This window comes from Anas platyrhynchos, chromosome 5 (assembly GCF_047663525.1).
Source record: "Anas platyrhynchos isolate ZD024472 breed Pekin duck chromosome 5, IASCAAS_PekinDuck_T2T, whole genome shotgun sequence".
Classification (NCBI taxonomy): Eukaryota; Metazoa; Chordata; class Aves; order Anseriformes; family Anatidae; genus Anas; species Anas platyrhynchos.
This window is the reverse complement of record NC_092591.1, coordinates 62,243,709-62,259,190: the sequence shown is the minus strand read 5'-3', so window position 1 is coordinate 62,259,190 and position 15,482 is coordinate 62,243,709. Positions and strand designations below refer to the sequence as shown.

Genomic DNA, 15,482 nt, shown 5'->3' with positions numbered 1-15,482 from the left:
GTGTCTTGCATTTATGACTTAGCTACAGACTTTGTAAGGACAGTCCAGTTTAGACTATTATGAATTTGGGTGGCTCAGATGGAGTTAATGCAGACTGGCATCACTGTTTTGTATTTTGTTTGTGTCTGGGCTCAACAGCAATTCCCTGCATTTTGCTAAACAAATTGGTTTTTTCTATCCTGTTTTCATTATGAACGAATGAGCTCATTACTTAATGTCTCCAAAGTACTTCAACAGAGCCATCCTAACTCTGATGCAAATCTTAAAATTGCTTCTAAAAAATCCCCCTCTTCTCCGTGAAATGTGCAGCTTTTCCCTTTGCATTAGTGCTAACTGCTGAGAAACGTGTGTATGAGCAGAAGCCTGGTCGTTGTCCCTCTGCCCACCTGTCTGCCCAATCTCTGCACTACCACAGCGCTATGTGGAAGAAGTTCCTCCAGGGTTACAGGTGGAGAATAAAAGCTGAGAAGAGTGGGGAGATTTTTAGAGCAACACGGATGTTTGGATGTTAAGGCCAATTTTTGAAAATAAGAGACTAAAATTGCTGGCATTAAAATTATAATAATCTATATGATTCTCTACATAAATATTGGGCCAAGCCATGTTGCTTTTGTCAAAAAGCTTGCCTTTTTTATTTGTCTAGTTCTACTGGGAAGAGACCAAATGAATGCTGAGGAGAGCAAACTTACAATATCAAGGCATGTAAGACAACACTATTAATGATGGGGGACGCTTTGCCTTTGGGGGCATCTGAATTGATATAATGTCTGGGGAGCCAGCACATGGTGTAACCACATAACTTTAGCCTCCTGAAGCCAGCTCAGCATAGATAAAGGGATAATCTAAAGGGATCAATAAAGGGATGTAATCAGAAATGAAGAAATTTCACCATGTTCGCCGATCTTTTGGGCGTATGTTTGCTGGAGGGTCCCTGCCAGCATACTCAGCTTTGGTATGGTCACTGAAGGCTCTTCTAGATGAAGACGGCTTACCCCAACTTTGAAGCTGTAGCAAACGAAAGGCACTTAACAAATGCTTCTGCAACAAGAAAACCTCTGTACTCCTCTCCTTGTCATTCATTTCCAAATTGATAAGTTAAATACTGTACTCCAGCATAAACATTTCTCAGGGACAAAGTATAAACATTTCTAGTGGAGTGCACTTAATACAATTTTGTTTGCCAAGTGGCGCTGTCTCCTCCCCAGCTATGACTATGAGAGGGCTTTATTTAAATGGAGATATAAATTAATTGCACTCAGCACAGCCTCTCATCCCAGCACTCTTCTGCATCCATACCATCAGACTACTGGAAGGAAAGGGCAGGTCAGAACTGCTGTAGCATTCTTGCTGAAATGCTGGCAGGACACCACCGCAGCCACTCCTCTGGCTGCTCAGTCCTGAATCTCTCTTAGATAAATATATATATATTTTTTTACATCGGAAGAGATGTGACTGGATTTGCTTTAATTAGATGGATGCAGATGCAACCATATTAAGAGACCTTTGTGTTTGTCTAGGCATTTTTCACAGCTTGACATTTGCAATTGTACAGGTGCCTGGTATCAGAAGTAGGTTTGAACTGATCTTTTCAGTATTGGGGTGCAACAGTGGGGGCAGTGGCATGTCCTACAAACACCCCTCGGGATATACTGAAGGCATCCCTGGCCACCAAACTGCCCTCCCACCCTTCTCCTGCAGGGATGCCTCTTACTACATGACCTTCTCCCTTTTTGTCGTCCTGGAAAGATGTGAGCTGTTGCCAAGATGACTATTACTGCATGGGGTTTTGTAGGCTAACATTTTTATTCTTTCAAATGTTTCTGAGACCTGACCATAGTGTAGCCTCCTTATTCCCAAGGGAAAGGCTAACACAGTGTTTTGCCACTTGCCAATTTGGTGTGGAAGCTATGAAGTCTTGAAGAGCTGGATTAGATTAATATACATTGAATATTCTCATTCAAGAGAAGAAAGCCTAATTTTAGGCTTTGATTGAAAGTCCATCTTCATAACAGCACAGCTAATTTCCTTTCAAAATTGGCAGAATTTGTGTTGACGTCTTAAACTGGTCCCAGCTACTAACAAGTCTGAGCTTCCTCATGTCTGTTCATCTCTGTGTCTTTTCTTTAGCTGAATTCCACAGTTTATGTGGAAATTGTGCAAAATCTGGTGAAACCTGGCTTACCCCAGATTCATTTTCAGTTACATATTTTGCTTATCCCTGAAATATTTTGGAAGAAAATGAAGTGAAGAGACCTCCTTGCTGTGAATGGAAATCAATTCTGCCCGTTGACTAAAATTTATGTGTTTCCCAAGGAACTTTTTACTATCGAACCCTAAGTCAGGTGCAGCATGCCACAACAAAGCCTTTCTTCCTAGGCTGCTGCCAAAGGAAGGAGAGAAGTTCTGCAGTCATTGACGGTATTGGGGTGGGTTTTTTGTTTACTGCAAGATCCTGAAATTCCTACGTGGATGACGTTGATAAAAAGGCTTCCTCCACAGCACTTTGACCTGCTCATCATGACAGACACGGGGCGGGAGGCTGAGGGAGGCCTGGTGGGATGGGGACTAGGCTGAGCACTGGAGGCTGCGGCCATGCCCGGCCTACTCGCAGCCATGCCCGGCGCCAGCTTCACTCTTCCCTGCGAGTGCAAAATGCAATTTGTCAGGTCTGCAGGAGCAAACTTCTCCTCATAAAACATGCAGTAGTGATTTAGTGGTGCGAGAGAAGAGAGATACAGCCGGGGTCTGGCTGCGCATCAGAAAATGGCAGCTACCTCGCGTCTGACTATTGTGTTCTTTCGGGTTTTTTCTTTTTTGTTTCCTTCCTTTTTTTTTTTTTTTTTTCCTAACCTTTAAGATTAAAAACCTGAAGAAGGCTCACAAAGTTTATGGCAGAGGTATACAAGAAGCAAATTAAAATTCCATAAATATATTTGCTGGCTAAAATTTATATATCCTGTATTCCTTGGGTATCTAATTAGAACCAGAAGAAAATAGCCCTGCAAAGGATACACATTTTGTTCAAATAATTTTAAAAAATTGAGCTAAATAATGGCCATTTTATACTGCACACAATATAATTGTTCTTCTTGTATTGGGGAGCAGTTATAAATTATCTAGTATCCCATTCAGTCCTGTTGCCATGCCGAGTACCAAACAATTGTGAATGTAGTTACTGGGCACGTAAATTCACGGCTTTCTGACAGCTATACCGTTATTGCTGCTCCTAACTAACCTTCTGCATAAAAAATGCAATCCCTAGGAAAGAACGAGCATTTATCCAAGTGCTGACATTGAAACATTCTGAATAACTCTTTGAATCATTTGTACTATTATGGGTAGAAAATGTAATTATTGTAATCAGCCTTGAGTCTGAGGCCACGTTGTTTCAAAAAAAAAAAAAAAAAAAAAAAAGAAAAAAAAAAAGAAAGAAAGAGAGAGGGGGAAACCAGATCTGAACAACGAAAATGAACCTTGATAATGGAGCAGCCTTGAATTCCACTTCATTTATCACACTAATGGATGTCAAGATGACCTCAATCAAACATTTTGTTTTCCAGTTTTAAGCAATAGAAAATGCTTTCTTTTTTTTTTTTTTGAGAAAAAAAAAAAAAAAAAAAAAAAAAAAAGTAAGTTATTTAAATTGTTCCTAGTAATTACATTAGAGTAGAAGGTCAAAGTCAATATGAAATAATATCCACCAACCTTTTGATGAGTCTAGTACAGGCTCTTTACTGACACAGTTCACATATCTCTATAATCCTAGTGCAAGCTTTATGCTTCTCCTTGCCTATTCCTTATATTTTTATATGTAAGTAGAAATCACATCTCTCGGTGATTTGCTTATTTTCGCTTGGAGCCCAAGTAATATTTCATCTAGCATTTTAAAGTAAAAGATTGGGTGGTTTAAATACTGTCTTCCTGACTAGCATGTTTCAGAAGAGGATACAGCCGTGAAAAAGGTGCAAAAACAAATAAAAAGAAGCTTGTGCCAGCAGCACTTCATTAAAATGTCTTGATTCACCCAGGCCAATCTTGAGAACATTGCATAGGAGTCTTAAGGTATTTCACTGAGATCTTGTGTAGGTACCCACGTACAACAGTATCATCTGAGGTAGGTCCCAGCCAACACATTGTGAGTAAGGAACCCAAATCCAGATTTGAATATTTCAGCTCAGTTTTCTCTCTGTGATGGACAAAAACATCTGTATACAAACACCTTTGCTCTCTGTAATTGGTAAAATAATTGTAGTCAGGGCTCAGATCTGACTCTGGTGGCTTTTCTTCTTCAAGTTAGTTCTGGACACTGAGTGAAGCAATGCATATCTACCCCTCATAAATGTGGGATGTGAAGAAATGCTCTTATTTCTTTGTCATTGTGCAGTATTTTCTAGAGTCTGGACCAGTATCACCTGTAACACTTGAAAGAGATTCTTGATGGATGTATTTTGACTTGTTTAATTTCACAGAACAGCATTTCTGTGACTCCACGTTGGCTTAAGTCATTGAGGAACTTTTTCACAGGTCTCCAAACACAACTGTGAGCTGTAGAAATAGGAATTGTTTGGAAGCTACTGATGAATTACTTCATGGAACATCTGCAGATTGGTTATAAAGAAAAAGGAAAAATAATAAAAAATCAACAGTCTGAGAGGAAAACCAAGGAGGAACTCTTTAAGCATTCATGGGCCTTAATTTAAATTGAACACACCTGTAGCTGTGGTAGGTACAAGAAGGAGACTTCTTGCAGTCAGTCTCCTCTGTCTGTGGAGGAACAGGTGAGTGGAGCTTCACTTCTGTAGACACCAGAGTTTTTTTGAGGGTCTGTTCACTACAGCGTGAAGCTCTTCAGAAAGTTTGCACAAAACATACGTATTTGAAATTGTCAGAAATCATCCATACAGTAAAATAGCATCTGGTCTCTCTTTACCAATCGTTCAGCATTTTGAAAAATGCTTTGCTTTCTCAGGATTCACCTATGGAGACAAAAATGTGCTGAGGGAAAAAATGTGGTTCACACAAGAGACCCTGCTGCAAGGAGGATGGAGACTGGCAGAAAGCCCCTTGCCCTCCCCGGCTGGGCAGAAAACAGTTTCATGGTGGAAAAGCCCCAGAATAAACAGGTAAGAAGAGAAGCAAGATGCACAATATTTAAAAGGGTGTATAAAGAGAGGCGGGGAACAGACTTCAGTCTCTTTGCTGGGAATAATAGTGCACTTGTAGTCACCTCAGGCTAAAAGATAGACCAGTGAATCATAACAGGAATTAAAAAAAAGTGTGGACATTTTTAAGTTAAGCTTTTAAGAATAAATCTCTAGACTGTGACATAAATCAGCTGCCTCTTTCCCACTCCCTCCCACCCCAAGCACTAACTAAAGCGATTGGAAACATTTGGGTCTGGAAAAAAAGGGAAAGCTATAAGTGCTTTTTCTTTCTTTTTTTTGCCAAATCATGCAGAAGATGCTGGCAGCTGCAAAGATTCAATTATACACAATGCAAAAAATAATTTAAAAAAATAATGGCACTTGAAAAAAAATTGCCTCTCCAGAAATTGCGTGGAACAATAAATCTGTTAATTAGCTAATTAATATTCAATTGGGGTCAGTGGGCTTAATAGAACCTTTTTCTGAGACCCAAGAAATTTTCAAATCACAATGTTAAGTCTGCCCACTTTCATTATCATCTAAGTGCAGGCAGCCCTTATCTCGCCGCCAGGCGCCCAGGAACAATGCGGCACCATTATCACCCCGGCGCAGTGGGTGCGGATACTACATGTGGATGTTGCAGGCTGTGAAGTAAAAATGCTTGAGCATTTAGGGTAATTGATATATGGTTTCTGCTGTATTGTTTAGGGCTGTTTGTTTGCTCTACTGGTATTTAAGGCAGCCGAGCATCAGAAGATTGATTTTCATTGGTTGCCATTTTTTTATTTTATTTTATTTATTTTTTTTTTTTTTTTACAAAGTCGCCGACAAGTTGTCAGTGTGGAGCCCTGACCAACAGGCTCCGCCAAGTCATCCTGACGGTGCAAGGTTTGCTTTGCAAAGCCGCTGGCAGAGGTGGTGGGGCCACACGCTCCTTGTGCCTTCATCTGGACTTACCACAGAAATGCTCGCCTCTCGTAGCCAGATATTTAAACCAACATCACTAAAAGGGACAAAATGCAAGACCTGCGTCAGCAACGGCGGTAGCTGCTTTTATTTATTTTCCAAGGATTGCAGCTTTCTTGCTGTAAGACCTCCTACCCATTTTGTCCTTTAATATCAAAGTATGGGATTGGGGGCTGTTGAGTTTGGGTCCTCCCGTTCCCCCCACGTAAATAAAAATCTGTAGATTGCAACTCCTGGAGTCCACCGGACTGAAAACAGCTGCCTATGGTATTCCACATTTTTATAAAATAGTTTGTGATCAAAATTACATTTTTTTGTTTATCTGGTAGTAAATCCTCCAAGTTAGCTAAGAAAGGCCACCCAGGTCCAAGTGGTTTGACACAGACTCATTAAATCACCATCATGGGCCCCTGACACGTGCTACACTCTTCTGATGATTAGATTGTAAGTGAAAAATACAGTTAGCGTTAACACCACAGCACGTGGATGTGACCTACATGCCCGTCTGCTTCTTCATCGTGCTTCATCTCCACGCAGGGCTATAAACGACACCCAAAAGTGGAACAGTAGCCTGAATACTTCGCGGTTGCCTGGTTCAGCTGGTAAAAGTTCTTCCAAGGAGTTCTCCATGGAGGAGCAATTATTTCTCCTCTCTACATGGCTCCCTAAGCTGGTCTGAGAGAGAATCTTGGCCAGCTGAAGAGCTGGGAAAGAGCTTTTCACTGAAAGTGAAGCAGCAGGTAAGTGACTTACAGGTGTTGGCTTTTTGTGGCTCCTCTGTCTTGTGCACCCCAAGGCTATTTTCTTCCTGAACTGCTATAAGTGTATAGGTGTTCCTCAGACTGGGACATTTTGAAGGCAACTAAAGGATGTTTTCTGGAGGTGGCTCTGTGAGCCATCCTAAAGCTGAGAACCGGATGTTTGCATTTTTATTTTATTTGCTGTGTTCCTTAGCTATTTTCTTCATCCCAATGTCATAGAGCTCATTGACTTTATTTTAGTGGCATGGGTGGAAAATTGGATGGAAAATCCTTTTTTTTTTTTTTTTTTTTTTTTTTTTCTCTCTCTCCTTCAACTTTCTCGCAAGTCACTGGACTTGTGCATTTATTTTCTGCGTAGCCTCTGTGCAATTCTTCTGATTAGATCCCAGCTGCCACCCCTCTGCTGTAGCGCACGCGTACCCTGAACCTTAAAGCAAAATAAAAGCTGCAATTTCATAATTCCATAAATGAAAAGATGCTTCAAGTATTGGGAAACACTGAAAGAAATTCTGCAGTTTGAAGATACTTCAACTTAACTACTAATTGCAGAGGACCAGTGGGCGTAATTTTGGCACTATATTAGCTTTGCCACTCCATGAATAATTTGCATACAAAATGCTTTATTTTGGCAATCTATTAAAGAGCTATACAGTATTTGTGGCTTATCGCATTCACGCAGGAAGCAGGATCCTTGGCCATCTCGTTAAATTCTGTTGATGCATAACAATTTAAAGCATGGCACAAGCTGGTATGACATTTAAAGATGCCTTCACTTAATTATATTACACAAATATTGGGTTGTTTATCCTTGGGAATAAAGTCTTTTTGAAGTCAAAGTTGGCATGTGTATAAAGGAGTAAATTTTAACTGATCCCTCAAGTGGGCCTCCTAGCTGCAAATTGGGGTTCTTGCATTTTTTAAATTATTTGTGATAAGAAGCATTACACTTTGAATACAGCCACTGGAGTTTGTTTGGTACTCCTCCCACCCCCCTTCCTTTGCTATAATGGAAAATATGTTGTTTAGTAATAAATCATCACACAAAACTAGAGGGGTAAGTGTAGGTTGTGGGGAGAAATGGGACAAAAAATGCCATTTGTGGCTGCAAAAATTCCTCACTATGATCTTCATGAAGAGGAAGAAATCATATAATGGTATCTAGGGAATATCTGCATAGACCAGGGGAAATAAAGGTAAAAGAAAAATTGATGGGTTTTTATGGTTCTCTTTTTTTTTTTTTTTTTTGGTTGTTTGTTTTTATCCACTAGAAGGACAATCAGCATGAAGCAAAAAAAGGAGTTTGAGTTTCACTGTAAAAAATAAATAGGAAAACTGCAAATCTAAAATTTACATTCTTCACTTCTAGTGGGGTGATTCAATTTTCTCAGTGGTCAAAATAATTTTATACAGCACATGCAGAGGCTGAAAGGGAAAAGACCAGGAATGGGTTGGCCAGAGGGTTTCCATCCCATTGAAAGTCACATTCAAGGAGATGGTAAATGAGGACAATGAAACCATCTGTTTCCTATTATTGGGAAGAAAGTCTGATAATTTTGCTCTGTAGATGATGTTAGAGAGAATAGATCAAATTTTGGGTCACTGAACAGTTAAAGGGAAGATCAGTGTATAAAAAAAATACTGGATTGGAGCATGAACTTCTCCTGTTTCCTGCCCCACTTAGATCAGAAACAACAACAAAAAACACAACCAGAAAAAAACAAACAAACAAACAAAAAAAAAAACAACAGATCCCAATCCTATATAGCCTTACTTTGAAATAAATAGGATGGGATGACCTCCAGGTATGGACTTAGCAGGCCTTGCACATCAGTGGAGCTGCGTTAAGTGGCCTCACGTCCTTTTCTGGGCTTATTTTCGAAGCATAATGGTGCTTAGGCCTAGGCCTCTGTTTTAGAAGCAGTCGTGTGAAATACCTTTGCATTTGTTGGGTTGAGTAGTCCAAAACATTCAGTTCACTTGATTCTTGCATACGGTAGGAAAAGTATTTGGTATTTCATTCTTACTGAAAACAGAGATACGGAGTGAGCATTCACCAAGTGCAACTCCGAGAGCTTGTTTGGGTAGTTAGAAATAATTTTCCTCCTGGTTCTCATAATAAAATTACTTCGTATCCCCTTTCTTAGTACGCTCACTCAGCTAGTTAGTGGTGGTGGTTGTTTCTGTTGCTTTTTAAGGCTGAGATGTATGTTAGATTTAATCTTATAGCTTCTCTTATTCTGCTGTCCGCTGTAGATCTGCAGCACCAGAGGTTTCACCAAACCTGCAGCGGTAACACCAGCTCCAAGATGCGGTTTATCTGGGAACTCCTTTGCTCCTAAAGTTCAAAAAAGAACAAAAGGAAGGCTGATCCTAGAGTGGTGGCCTAATTTCCCTCTGACTTGTATTTCACAAAGCCGCATTGCTGCAAATAAATAACCCCAAAAACATGTAGGCCAGCTGGGGCTGCTCCTTTCACTCAGGGAGAAGCTTGGGTCCTCCATCTACTTTTGGCTTCATTCTTTTTCTTTCTCCCCGTGTAATTAATCAACTAATGAGCTGATATGGAGTAATTTTATTTATCATGGACTATTGATAACATCAGTGTTAAATATATTAGCAATTAGGAAAGTAAGAGGATGTTAGGAAGCCTTATGTCCAATTAAGTACCATGATCTACATTACCGCCCACCCCCTATCTCCTGTTTCAATCCATAAACTGTCCTGTATTGATGAGGGATGTGCATTGTCCTGGTGGTGCTGGAGAAACTGCATCATGGCTTGGGACATCTACCAGATGAGTTGGCCAGACCCGTGCATCTGGTGACAAGGCTGTGGTCCTCAGCGTGGCGTGGCACCTGCCTTGCCGACTGTTTCTACAAAGTGCAGCCCTAATATCTGTGTTATACTTCCTACTCATCGTGAGATGTGGTTGAATGAATTTTAGCTCCATAATAAAAATCTCTAGGAGTTAATGGACCAGCAGAGGCTGCTGAGCTCCGAGTCCCACCAGCAACGCCAAGGGCTCCCGTGGAATTATTTGCAGGTGCAGACACTGGACAATGCCCGGGCTTTGCCAAATTCATGCAGCAATGACCGGAATAAAAAGTTTGGCGGGTGCCTTAGAATAACTGGGCTGGCAGCAAGGGCAGGGCTCTCTCTCTCTCTTTTTGTTTTAGAAAAAAAATGTGGAATTGAGATCACCAGCACGTTGTGAGCTGGGTCAGGAGCTGCGTGGGGCTGGTAGGACACGCATGACTTTTGGGGGGTTGGCTACGTAGGGAAGAGAAGCGTGGCACAAATTGGTTTTCTTTCCTGGCTCAATCAACGCCTGCTTCGTGCCCGAGTCCCCAACCCAACAAACTCAGATTTATTCATGGCTTCTCTGAATCTGCTCTCACACTGTTCAGGGCTCTTCAATTTCAGCAGATGATGCCTGATTTGAAGGTAGAGTTTGGGCCTTTGGGCTAATTTTATTTAGTCTTACAAGATCTCTTGAGAGATTTTTAATGGGAACTCTGCATTAACTGTCCCCACAGCAGCACTGCCAAAGATTATTTAATCTTGAATGCCTTTTCAGTATTTTTCATTGGTTTCAATGGGCTCTTGTTGGAGTTGTATGCTCTGTGCATTTGCACGCTGCCACGTTTTTTTCATGACAAGTGTTTTGCTCCTGATACTTGGCTGCTCCTCATCTCGTGCTCCTTTTTCCTGTTTCTGATGCCTCACACCTCACCTACACCTGGCCTGCTCAGTTTTCACACTGAGATGTGCTCTGGTATTAGCTTGCTGTTGCTCACGTGTATAGAGTCACATCTCTGAACGAGAAGAACGAACGTGTAATTAATGCCAACGGTATAGGTTTTGTCCTGTTAGGTACAATTCCCTGGTGCTGAAATCACTAGGATGGCATGGGTGAGGGTTTTTCAGGTGTAAATGAGAACAGCTTTTGGTCCACTGCATATTCCAGCCATGTTAACAAAATTCATGAAGGTTTCTCAGCACAATTTCCCCTGCTGAAGCACTTGGAAGAAATACAACTTTCCCTGTGTGCTCGCCTGCTCTGGGCAGAGCTGCTGGTCCAGGCTCTGTGCTCCTCCTGGTTTCCACCTCTGTTGAGGTGGAAATAAGGATCTAATCCGAATCTCATCGATGCTAATGAACACTTTTATATTGACTTCAAAAGGTGCTGCTGGATCAAGCAGCAAATTATTTTCCTCCAGGGTATTTAAATCTTGATTGTCCCCCACAAAACTGGAATCTCAAAGGTACAGTGAGCAGTACGTAAGTTTTGCCCTATTGCAAGGGAAATGTGGAGGCTAACACTGGTGCAACAAGGTGATCCTTTCCTTCTGCTGGCTATTTGACAGCTGCAACAATTTGTCTTCTGTCATGAGTTCCTGCAAGCGACTCAGCTGTTGGTATGGAGGGCAGGGTCAGCACTAAAATCTTTCAGAGCTTCAAAAAAAAAAAAAAAAAAAAAATCACAAGGTGTTTCTGTAAAGCATGCATTTCTGGCCTACTTGAATCCAGCTGTGTGACTTTCAGGTCAGGAAGAGGAATTATAATACAATCTTCACTAACTTTTGATTCTCCACAAAAGGTCTTAACAAAATTGGATGAGTTTTCTGTGAATATGTTAGCAGGGTGTAGAATAACTCTTTGCTTGCCTTCTTCTCACTGAACTGGTAGGTAGCCTTTCTAGTGTGAATAGACTCTTTTTTTTTTTCTTTTTTTTTTTTTTTCAATGAAAGACTCACGAAAATATAATAAATGAATGGAAAGAGAAGCACAGTAAGTTCTGCATCTTTTCATTGATCAGTTATTTCTAGTAAATCACATGTAATCATACCACAAAAACCCCGAAATACGATGTAATGAAAACAATCAGGAATCAAGCTCAACCTGAGAATTAAAGGCATCGGCTCGCACAGTTCATGAAAGCATGAATCTATTGTAGATGGCCTGGCTATCACAGTGCAATCTATTTAGCAATGTAGTCAGCATACCGCTGCATCTGGTGCGGTGCTGTGATCCTTATTAATTTTCCATACATCTATTTGCCTCTTTTATTCTTCAGGTCTTGTGGGTGCTGCCAGATGTGCTGGGATTGAAGGCGGTGTTTAATATCTACCTCCTTGCCACTGCAACACCTGTGACTGCCCCAGGTAGGAGCACAAGAGGTGGATGTTAGGAGGGCAGTTCAACACCCAGCGTGAACACGTGTGGCCAAAAATAATTATAGCGTACACGATATGTGATAGAAATGAGTTACTGCCTAATTACGTCTCCTGTATCCATTCGGATAAATTAACGTTTGTTGTGAGCCCTTGGGAAGCCAGACACACTTTAAAGTTGTAATGAGTGCTATCATTATTGCTTTTGACAGTCATTGAAGTATAATTATCTGATCATCTATTTAAGAAAAAAAAAAATCAAAACTTGTTATATATGTGTTCTGAGCTGGCAAATTACAGAGCAGTCACCTTCGGAGCGCAACTGCTCTGCTATTTTCTGTAGTGGCACTGCCATCTTCTGGAAAAACCGAAGTTGTGCTTCCAAATTTTTCACCTTGAGATGAAAAACTTTTCCAGAGCAAGAGGTTAAGTGCAAAAGCCAACAATCCCTTAGATGAAGGGAGTTAGGAGTTGCTGAAATACTGGGTTTTAATGTTAGAAAAAGCTGTTTTCCAAGGATTTTTAGGATATGTACATGCCAAGGTCAGTGACTTTGCAGTCTCTTCCTGCAACCTGTATGCCTGAAGGATGAGGCACATCTGTATCTCTGCAAGTAGATGAGGCAACAGACTTTTTAATTTTCCATCTTTTTCTGAACATATTTATTCCCTTCAGAAGCCAATGCGTTTCTCTCATGCTTAGGACAACGGTTGATATTAGTTTCCCAATAAGCCTGTCTGGATCAAACATCAGCAATGCAGAGTTCTTGCCCAAGACAGATGGCAAAACCAAATTGTTTCTGTTTTTCTAAGTATTCACACAGGCATCTGCCAAGATTCCTTAGTCATGAGCTACTGCGAGAGGCGTAGCTTGAAGCAACCTTGTAACTGGAGCCAGGAGTTCCTACGACAGTTCTAAAATTCATTTTCAGAGAACTCGGATTTTCCTAGCAAGCCATTATCCTCTCATTTTTCCTGTATTCAGAAGCCACTGGTGGCCCCATGGCAAAAACACTAACCAGAACGATCTTCAGCTCTGAAACTATGACAGTTCATACCGCCGACCATTACAGCAGCTTCTTTTTCTCTTTCCAAAGCCTTTCTGAAGACTGCCAATCCTAAAAATGTGTTTTCTGTAACAGCAACAGAATCCAACCAAATTCAAATTTCCATGAGTCTCAGGTACAGGCTACTTACCTATTAATTTACTTTTTTTGGCACTAAAAGTTATCCCTGTTGAATGGATCACTGTTGCCTCCATGTTTAGTTCCAATTCAGGAGCTTGAAGCTTAGTGAAGGCTATCAGACAGGATTGTTATTTCTCGAACCAATGCTCTATCTTGCACAAAGATAACACTCTGATAAAGCAAAATGATGGCACATGGCATCTTTTTCAAAATTAAATTTGTTGATATAGCAAACTTTTTAAGAAGCTGAAAGCTTCAGTCCTAGACCACCACTAGTTTTCAAATCAAGCTAGAGGTTTTCCTGTATAATTTTGATATTGAACTTTTTTTCACTCAATGCACCCTCAATACCTGTCTTCACTTGAATTTTTTCTTCTCCTTACTGCTAATTTCTCTCCAAATTAATGATTTTTCTTTAACGCATAAATTGCATGAGTTGTCTTAGCAGCCTCTTTTCTATCACATATACATATATCGAGAGATTGATGCTGGAATGCATTGCAGATGGTTATCCTTCTTTGGAAACAATGTTCCTCAGTGAAATATCTGTCTTCAGTCCTGAAGACACACCGGCCTGTGAGGGACACTCTGCTGGCAAGCTGAGCCTACAAAACAGCTGATTGATTTTCTTAGAAGCTCTTTCTCTCTTTCCTGGCTTCCAGTAATGCTTTTCTTTTTTTTTTTTTTTTTTTTTTTTCCTGGAAGCAAAGACCCTGAAAGGTGTGGCAGCTTTATAATGGACCTGCTTGCAGATGCAGCAGCCTGAAGTTGTGTTCTCCAAGTCTCGGTGGCAGTTGTGCTCTGGTAAGTTCAGCCTGGTGGCTAGACCAAGCCATACGTCAAGAGCTCATGCTAATCAGGTGACAAACTACCTCTGCCAGCAGTGCCATCTCTGAGACATCAACAGAAGGGTCAGACATGCTTGCTCTTAGGAGTTACCTTTTCTGTTATTTTGCCAGATTGTCATTTGTTGAGCTTATTGAGGAATTTCCATTTCCATTCCTTTCTCTATTTTTTGTGGGTTTTTTTTTGTTTGTTTGATTGATTGATTGCTATTATTATTATTATTATTACTACTATTATTATTATTGTTATCTTTTAACCCAACATTCAGCTGGTTTTCTGGATTTTCAGACATCCAGAAAAGCAAAACTTAGATTCTCAACTGGCTAATAATACTGCTATTATGTTTTCCACTTCCTGAGTAAATCGATGTGCTCCATGTTGGTGGCATTCATCTAAGTCAGTATTCTCTTCTACAGGGTGCCCATCTATCTCTGGGCAAGGCACCCTGTGCACCCTTTATCATTAAGGGGAGAAAATATGGTGTGATCCATCATGTATGAGAGCAGATTTCCACCTATGATCAGACGAATTACTCCTTAAAACTACCTATTTCCCACAACACAACAAAAAAGATGTCTCAGATGTAAGCGTCTATGTCACAGGTGTCTGAAACTAACAACATTACTCTACTTCTCCAGTCTTACACAACCCCTAGCTTTTCCATTGTTTTGTTCTCTTTGACTTCCCATTCAACAGCATGAGAAGACAATGTTTTTGAATTTACCTGTACCCCAAGCACAATTAACTCCTAAATTAACTCTGTCTGAGCCACAATGAAATCAAGACGCAGAATGCAGAACTTTTAGTTATAAGTAAAGTGAAAGTTTTGCCCGGCGATGGACAAAATTACCATCTAACTAGCTCTAAAGGTGGCAGGCATGTAGCAAAGAGGCCATGTTCTCTGGTTCCTACTGTACTAAATGCATCCTCTAGCTGAAAGAAAACAGTGATTATCAGAAAGTCAATTGTCATTCTGCCTCTTTAGAAAAATTCCCATTAAAGATAAAGCCAATTTTAATTAGATTAAGTATCCAATTACTGTAATTACATTTTTTAAAAATTCACATCATGAGGATGACCCTTTTAAAAAGGGTTACAAGAATAATTAGTGTATTCATATTAACCAAAATGTATTGGATAATATTTATACCCAGAAGGCAAAGTACATTACACATATTTCACCTTTGGGGAAAGCTTGCAAATGTTTTGGCAGTGGTATGAATATTTATAGGCAAGAGCGTGCTTTAGCAAGATTATATGAGAAAGCATTTATATGCTCACAAATTTTTACCCAAGGGTAAAGTATACATAAAATGTAGTGCAGAGATTACGGATATGCAAAGTACGGTTTAAGCGGGGAATTTATATCAGTTTGTTTAATTAATTGGAGCAGAAGACCACTTCC

At 40.3% G+C, this 15,482-nt stretch overlaps 1 long non-coding RNA gene across 1 annotated transcript; it reads left to right on the top strand.

Annotated features, from left to right (window-relative positions):
* Window positions 1-4,850: 4,850 nt before the first annotated feature.
* On the top strand, window positions 4,851-14,043 carry LOC110354370 (uncharacterized). Its single transcript, XR_002406225.4, has 4 exons — window positions 4,851-5,123; window positions 5,966-6,850; window positions 11,949-12,036; window positions 13,937-14,043. It is a non-coding gene; the product is annotated as an uncharacterized lncRNA (long non-coding RNA).
* Window positions 14,044-15,482: the final 1,439 nt, after the last annotated feature.